Source organism: Oncorhynchus gorbuscha, unplaced genomic scaffold, assembly GCF_021184085.1.
Source record: "Oncorhynchus gorbuscha isolate QuinsamMale2020 ecotype Even-year unplaced genomic scaffold, OgorEven_v1.0 Un_scaffold_1581, whole genome shotgun sequence".
NCBI classification, from domain to species: Eukaryota; Metazoa; Chordata; class Actinopteri; order Salmoniformes; family Salmonidae; genus Oncorhynchus; species Oncorhynchus gorbuscha.
This window is the reverse complement of record NW_025746316.1, coordinates 6,765-15,000: the sequence shown is the minus strand read 5'-3', so window position 1 is coordinate 15,000 and position 8,236 is coordinate 6,765. Positions and strand designations below refer to the sequence as shown.

The following is an 8,236-nucleotide window of genomic DNA, read 5'->3' as shown; positions in this document are numbered from 1 at the left end:
ATCAACTCAGAGCAATAGAGTGATATGCAGTGCAATAGAGTGATATGCAGTGCAAATGCAGGGCAGCTTCCCCTGTAGGTCTGTAGTGTACGGAGGTGCAATTAAAAGAACCCATTCCACTCAGACTGCAAACCACACAAACGTCATGTTTGGAGCTCAAGTCAAACTACCAGGGAAGATGACTAAGAAATCTGCTTAATCTTGCATCATTCCCCGATCTAAAAACCTACATTACCTGCATTTGTTGGTAGTAAAAGTAATGATCATTCTGGAGATTAGTGAAACAGCACGGTGTCTGCTTTAAGGACGATACCCATGAAAAGACAGAGGATCTTCCCACCTCTGAGCAAACTGAGCATCACACAATGTGGCTCCTAACATTTTAATTGAAAGCAGGTCTAGAATCAGTAAAGAGAGCTTAACGGAATATGCAGGCTTTAGGGATTTTGTATACTCGATTCAACAGAATTAGACTTTTTAGAAGCACACACACACACACACAGACAGACAGAGAAAGCTTTAGGAATCTCTCCAACGAAATTCAACAGAATTAGTCTCTTTATGGCAGAAAATAGCTGGCGTTCTCCTTTTGACCAGGAGACATTCCTGGAGAGTTAGTCATGGCTGTTTTTCCAGCCCGTAAAGATCAACTTTCTTTCTCGAAATGAGGGGGGCAGAAAGAAAAAAAGGTTTTTGGAATTGCCCACCGGTGTAAGTTTGTACCTCATACACGGCTATTGAGTTTCAGCAGCACAGGACTGGTTCTCTAACGGGTGTTATATCCGTCTCCCTGTCCGGTCCTGTCAATGCCAATCATCCAAGAGCCATAGCTGGCCAGTGTTTGTAACAGTGGTGTGGACGGAGCAGGGAGACAAATGCCCCGAGGCACTTGAACACAGATGAACATTTTGGGAGAGTCTGTTCCTTAATAATTCAAACTTAAAATAATAAATAAAATAAAATAGTTTTTACAGGAAACGTGCCATTGAAATCAAGACCCCTAATGAAGCCTCACTTAAGTGACTTGTGACAAACGTAGTGGTGCTACCACCCTATAGCATGCCCCTTCTCTCAGGTACACTCTCACACACTGGCTGACCACACCAACAGAACAATCCTTCTTATTGGCTGGACGCTTGATCAGTTCCACCGGGGCACACAGAGCGTGATTTGATAGGATGACCCTGGTTACTGCGGGGGATATTGTCAACACCCTACCCAATAGGAAGACTTAGAACAGTGTGAAGACATGTGATGGATCAGACGTTTCTCTGTGCCAGACTGAGTGATATTGAAGACGCAGCATCATGCTGATAATATGCCATGTGTGGGCTATGGTGGGTGTCGTGTCACGTACATTTTTGCATGCTGCAGGGATATTTGCCTTTGTGTTTAAAATCGCATCTAGGCATCCATAGCCTATTGTTTCTTAAATTCTATGGTCCGTAGCCAATCCCAGCCATGATCCCTTGAGGCCATATTGCCGTTTAAGAGGTCATTCATTCACTTATTCATGGTTTTAGGACGTCGCTGAGAAGGTTCATAATCCTTCCTCTGTTACAATGACTCAGTCAGTCTCTCAACGTTGAGTTCTTTAAAGGCCCGGGGAGGAGGCAGGTAGGCAGTTTTTAAAACACTGATTCACACAATCACAAGCAGCAGATAGACTCATGTTTTCATCCATTTTGTGGCTGTTTACAAAGTATCGGAGAGACTCGGCTGGGGAAGAATTTACAGAAGCTGTTAAGTAATGGTATGAGAAAATAAATCTTTCCCTGGGAAATTGACAGTACTGTACCTCAGAACCTCTGTGTTGGTAGGAAACACCAACGGCGCTCTGTGGGAGGTCAGGGTTCACATGACCAGGAAAAGGAGGAGGAATCGTCTTCACGGGCAATATAAATAACCAGCGACCGTTCCGCAAGACAATCGCTTACATTTCCACCCGCTTTGGCTGTCAAACATTCATTGCCTTGTTACGTAAATCCAAACACAGCAGTCTCCCTCCGAATCAAAGGCGGCCATTTTGTTCCAGTGTTTTTCTCTATTAAATGAGGAGTTAAGGAGACGAGAGACGAGAGCCGAGCTGCGTGTGTGGGCCATGCTAGACAGAATCCTTGGGACGTCACACTGATGTCACCCCATTGACGTTGACATTTCAAATGGTTAACGGTTAAAGTTAGGGATAGGTAAGGGTTAAGCCTTCAGGTAGTGACGTCCCAAGGATACTGAATAGCACTAAAAGTGTGTGTCTGATGTGACCCAGTTCACTGGTGAGTTCAGAGCCTTAAGAGGCGGTGCATATTGCATGACTCCAACACAGGACGATGAATACTTTATACAGTAGGGAGATGAAGACAGCTACGTGCTTGTCTGGCTATCATCCGCATGAGGAAGAGATGCTGTATACACCAGCTTGGTTTGTCAACAAATGCATCCTTCCAATCACAAATGAGTTACAGGTCTGACATCATTGAATGGCTGAAGACATTGGTAGAAACTCGTTCACCTACCCAATTCTGTTAGATAAGTGAAAAGGCAGTGAGGGAAATATACCACCTGCAGTGTCTTCGGAAAGTATTTACACCCCTTGACAATTTCCACATTTTGTTACGTTGCAGCCCTATTCTAAAATGGATTCAATAAATACTTATCCTTGGCAATCTACACACCATACCCCATAATGGCAAAGCAAAAATAGGTTAGAAATGTTTGATTTATTTAAAAAAATATTTAAAAAATAATAACAGAAATAGCTAATTTACATAAGTATTCAGACCCTTTGCTCTGAGACTCAAAGTTGAACATCCTGTATCCATTGATCATCCTTGGAATGTTTCTACAACTTGATTGGAGTCCACCTGTGATAAACACAATTGATTGGACATTATTTGTAAAGGCAGACACCTGTCTATATAAGGTCCCACAGTTGACAGTGCATGTCAGAGCAAAAACCAAGCCATGACGTCAAAGGACTTGTCCCTAGAGCTCCGAGACAGGATTGTGTCGAAGCACAGATCTGGGGAAGGGTACCAAAACATTTCTGCAGCATTGAAGGACCAAGAACACAGTGGCCTCCATCCTTCTTAAATGGGTCTGAATACTGAATGCTTAAATGTGATATCAGTTTTTTGCTTTGTCATTATGGGGTAGTGTGTGTAGATTGATATATTGATTGATTGATTGATAAACTATTTCATCCATTTTAGAATAAGGCTGTAACGTAACAAAGTAGAAAAAGTTCTGGGGTCTAAATACTTCCGAAGGAACTTTATATCTAAAGGAAATCTACCGCATCCTGAAAAGCTGTTTTCTTGGGGCTCCTCCGTAACCAGTTCTCAGTGCAGCAAGAGGGAAAAGAACCAACATCCTCTCTGAGAGGGGCTGTTCTGGACAGCGTCTTATGACCAGTGAAAACACTGAATTCATCTAATAAAGTAGCAGCTGAGGTACTTTGTCATACTACACAAACGCCTGACAAACAGTCACATTGAGAACATTATGCGATGACCAGTCTGGCAGCATCTTCACGACAGATTTATCTTGTTAAAAAAAGTGGAAGGGATTTCGAAAGCGTCATATCTTTCATGAAGATGCAACACCATGTCTTGTGATGCCAATCTAGCGACATTACACCAATGTTATCTAGACAGGGTAATTGGCATCAAGCCTGACACGGAATCGACAGAGAACCCCTACTAAAACACACACGGCTATTATTGTACGTGTGTAGAGGAGAGGTTAATTGTATCCACCTGCACGTGTCCTTTATAAGCGTGAGGCGACAGGTGTGATTGTGACAGCTCAGATACAAAACACTAACACAATGCTAGCCTACATACACAAATTGACAGAGGAAACCAAAATGGCCTCTACCGATACCCTACGAAAAGGGGGATATTGAAGAATGAGAATGGCCATACACCAATCATAGAGCTGGCATCAACCCATTAAAACCTATAGAAGCACAAACAGGTTGTTTTTCCTGACCGTGTCAGTTCAGTCCTAAAAACATGGGAGCCGTCACACATCACAAGCCTTCTATAGACTGAACACTCCATAAGTAAGAGACAGAAGATGGATGGCTGACACTGTGGAGGAGAGGCAGCTTCAGACGGGGTAGTTATTTTATCTATTGGACTGGAAATACCAATTCAGGGTGCTGACAGTGACAAGAAAGAATACACTCTGGGCCTGTAACCAACCTCAGCCCTGAGAAAATACAAGACAACCTGTAACCAACCTCAGCCCTGAGAAAATACAAGACAACCTGTAACCAACCTCAGCCCTGAGAAAATACAAGACAACCTGTAACCAACCTCAGCCCTGAGAAAATACAAGACAACCTGTAACCAACCTCAGCCCTGAGAAAATACAAGACAACCTGTAACCAACCTCAGCCCTGAGAAAATACAAGACAACCTGTAACCAACCTCAGCCCTGAGAAAATACAAGACAACCTGTAACCAACCTGAGAAAATACAGCCCTGAACCAACCTCAGCCCTGAAAATACAAGACAACCTGTAACCAACCTCAGCCCTGAGAAAATACAAGACAACCTGTAACCAACCTCAGCCCTGAGAAAATACAAGACAACCTGTAACCAACCTCAGCCCTGAGAAAATACAAGACAACCTGTAACCAACCTCAGCCCTGAAAAATACCAACCTGTAACCAACCTCAGCCCTGAGAAAATACAGCCCTGTAACCAACCTCAGCCCTGAAAAATACAAGACAACCTGTAACCAACCTCAGCCCTGAGAAAATACAGAAAAACCAACCTCAGCCCTGAAAAATACACAACCTGTAACCAACCTCAGCCCTGAGAAAATACCAACCTGTAACCAACCTCAGCCCTGAGCCCTGAGAAAATACAAGACAACCTGTAACCAACCTCAGCCCTGAGAAAATACAAGACAACCTGTAACCAACCTTACAAGACAACCGTAAGACAACCATGGTATTTCAGGTCAGATGACGATCACACGTTCTGACTGAATACCAAACAGACTGAAAGACAATGACACCCATTCAACCACTTGGATTGAATGAGGAAGTCGGACTGGTCACTGTACACAAACCACAGCCCTAAATTAACATAGACTTTGCGCACCGTCAAGTTGAGAACTCTTCTCACCAGAGGGGTTGACAGGAACAACCTGGCTAGTGTGCAGGTGGCCAGAAATCAATGGCGTCTTCACATAGCTGCTGTTAGAAATATCTCCCTGGGACAAGAGACTAAGTGAGCCGTTAAACCGCTTCAGGTGCTGCCCAGATGTTGGAGCTACGTCGAGTTCATAAACATTTAGGAGGGCTGTGTTAGGGTGTGCACGTGTGTGGCGTGTTGGGCCAGAGACCCAGCTGCCTTGAGTCTCAGAATAGGAGCTTCTAAGCGGAGAGTCACATCGTGTTTACAAAGCCTCTCAGTCTTCAGAGAAGTGTTCATACCAAAGGGCTCAGGAAAATGAACTTAGACATAAATCAGGCTAGCTGGGTCAGTGCGAGACGTAACATAGAAACAGTTAGCATGACGGCTAATTTACCACACAGAGCTACCTTGATGGGCAACATTGCTTAGAATTTCCACTATAGGCTGAATGACAATTGTTTAAGCTAAATTCAACTTGATCAATCCAGTCTAGACAACGGCTGACAGTGGCACATAAGAGGACCATGTATCAATCTACTGCCCTGACACACTGGTTGGTTGGTTGGTTGGTTGGTTGGCACACTGGTTGGTTGGTTGGTTGGTTGGTTGGTTGGTTGGTTGGTTGGTTGGTTGGTTGGTTGGTTGGTTGGCACACTGGTTGGTTGGTTGGCACACTGGTTGGTTGGTTGGCACACTGGTTGGTTGGTTGGCACACTGGTTGGTTGGTTGGTTGGTTGGCACACTGGTTGGTTGGTTGGCACACTGGTTGGTTGGTTGGCACACTGGTTGGTTGGTTGGCACACTGGTTGGTTGGTTGGCACACTGGTTGGTTGGTTGGCACACTGGTTGGCCCACTGGTTGGTTGGTCGGTTGGCCCACTGGTTGGTTGGTCGGTTGGCCCACTGGTTGGTTGGTCGGTTGGCCCACTGGTTGGTTGGTCGGTTGGCCCACTGGTTGGTTGGTCGGTTGGCCCACTGGTTGGTTGGTCGGTTGGCCCACTGGTTGGTTGGTCGGTTGGCCCACTGGTTGGTTGGTCGGTTGGCCCACTGGTTGGTTGGTCGGTTGGCCCACTGGTTGGTTGGTCGGTTGGCCCACTGGTTGGTTGGTCGGTGGGCCCACTGGTTGGTTGGTCGGTGGGCCCACTGGTTGGTTGGTTGGTGGGCCCACTGGTTGGTTGGTTGGTGGGCCCACTGGTTGGTTGGTTGGTTGGTTGGCCCACTGGTTGGTTGGTTGGTTGGCCCACTGGTTGGTTGGTTGGTTGGCCCACTGGTTGGTTGGTTGGCACACTGGTTGGTTGGCACACTGGTTGGTTGGCACACTGGTTGGTTGGCACACTGGTTGGTTGGTTGGTTGGTTGGTTGGCACAATGGTTGGTTGGCACACTGGTTGGTTGGTTGGTTGGCACACTGGTTGGTTGGTTGGCACACTGGTTGGTTGGCCCACTGGTAGCCTGTCAGTGCCTGCTGGGGGCCCGGGGGAGGAGGCGCTGCAGGGTGCATGGCACAAAGATAAATTGTTTTGAGAGAAATGTTGCGGATGGTGAAAAGGGACAGGATGGTTGCCATGGGAACATCACACACATGTTGTGTGAAGATGATGTGAGATTTGGCTGGCGTGTAGAATTTATCATTTGAAATGATTATAGTGGTTTTAATAACACGTGTGGTTTTACAATGAAAAGGTATTAAACACTAACCTCATTAAAAAGGTACCATAACATAATGTGTGGGGGAAAACAACTTACATTTCTACATGCTCCAATTGAAGATGGCAATCTATTCACCCATACATCTAGATGGGGTGTCCCGAACAGATGCCTGATCAGAAGAAATAACCATAAATGTATTGGCCAAGGAGGAGGCTATACGGACACGCCTGGTGTCCAAACGGATGACGTACATTGCACAGCTGAGAGTTGAGTGTGGAGACGAATGGCTTGGGTTCAGTCAGGACATACGTTGCACAGCTGAGAGTCGAGTGTGGAGACGAATGGGTTGGGTTCAGTCAGGACGTACGTTGCACAGCTGAGAGTCGAGTGTGGAGACGAATGGATTGGGTTCAGTCAGACGTCCTGATGAGCCCTTCCCAGGTACTTTACGCAGGCTAGATCACAGCAGCAGCATGGTGCTAGTTAAAACTGGTAAAACAAAGTGATGTTAATGTCTATGGGTGAGGGAGAAATAACTTGTAGTATTGGTCACCCACCATCTCCAATTTGTACCATCCCCACTTGATTTTATTTCACTGAAAATGTAGATTTAATGTTGTAAAATTCTTTGTCTGCCGAAGTTGGGACTTGGGAGTGTTCAGAACCATTCAGCTTTTAATCGGACTGCAAAACTGCCTGTCACCCTGCCTGATATACACCATCAGGCTACTTCCCTGGCCTGATATTATCTCCACCATCAGGCTACTTCCCTCTCCTTACTGGCCTGATATTATCTCTACCATCAGGCTACTTCCCTCTCCTTACTGGCCTGATAATATCTCCACCATCAGGCTACTTCCCTGGCCTGATATTATCTCCACCATCAGGCTACTTCCCTCTCCTTTACTGGCCTGATATTATCTCTACCATCAGGCTACTTCCCTCTCCTTACTGGCCTGATAATATCTCCACCATCAGGCTACTTCCCTCTCCTTACTGGCCTGATATTATCTCTACCATCAGGCTACTTCCCTCTCCTTACTGGCCTGATAATATCTCCACCATCAGGCTACTTCCCTCTCCTTACGGGCCTGATATTATCTCCACCATCAGGCTACTTCCCTCTCCTTACTGGCCTGATATTATCTCCACCATCAGGCTACTTCCCTCTCCTTACGGGCCTGATATTATCTCCACCATCAGGCTACTTCCCTCTCCTTACGGGACTGATATTATCTCCACCATCAGGCTACTTCCCTCTCCTTACGGGCCTGATATTATCTCCACCATCAGGCTACTTTCCTCTCCTTACTGGCCTGATATTATCTACACCATCAGGCACCTTCTCCACACAAACAAAACATGTCAATACCAGGACACAGCACCTTCTCCACACAAACAAAACCTGTCAATACCAGGATACAGCACCTTCTCCACA

The 8,236-nt window shown here is 45.8% G+C and overlaps 1 protein-coding gene and 1 long non-coding RNA gene across 2 annotated transcripts in view; both read right to left on the bottom strand.

Annotated features, from left to right (window-relative positions):
• Positions 1 to 5,394, bottom strand: part of LOC124023307 (neogenin-like) — a 117,031-nt gene extending 111,637 nt beyond the window's left edge. Inside the window, 1 exon segment of the mRNA XM_046337819.1 lies at positions 5,139 to 5,394. The gene's annotated coding sequence lies outside the window, so the exon portion shown is untranslated.
• Positions 5,395 to 6,493: 1,099 nt separating this feature from the next.
• LOC124023309 lies at positions 6,494 to 7,243 on the bottom strand. The gene is made up of 3 exons (XR_006836690.1): positions 7,108 to 7,243; positions 6,895 to 6,967; positions 6,494 to 6,636 (listed from the first exon to the last, which is right to left on the bottom strand). It is a non-coding gene; the product is annotated as an uncharacterized LOC124023309 (long non-coding RNA).
• Positions 7,244 to 8,236: the final 993 nt, after the last annotated feature.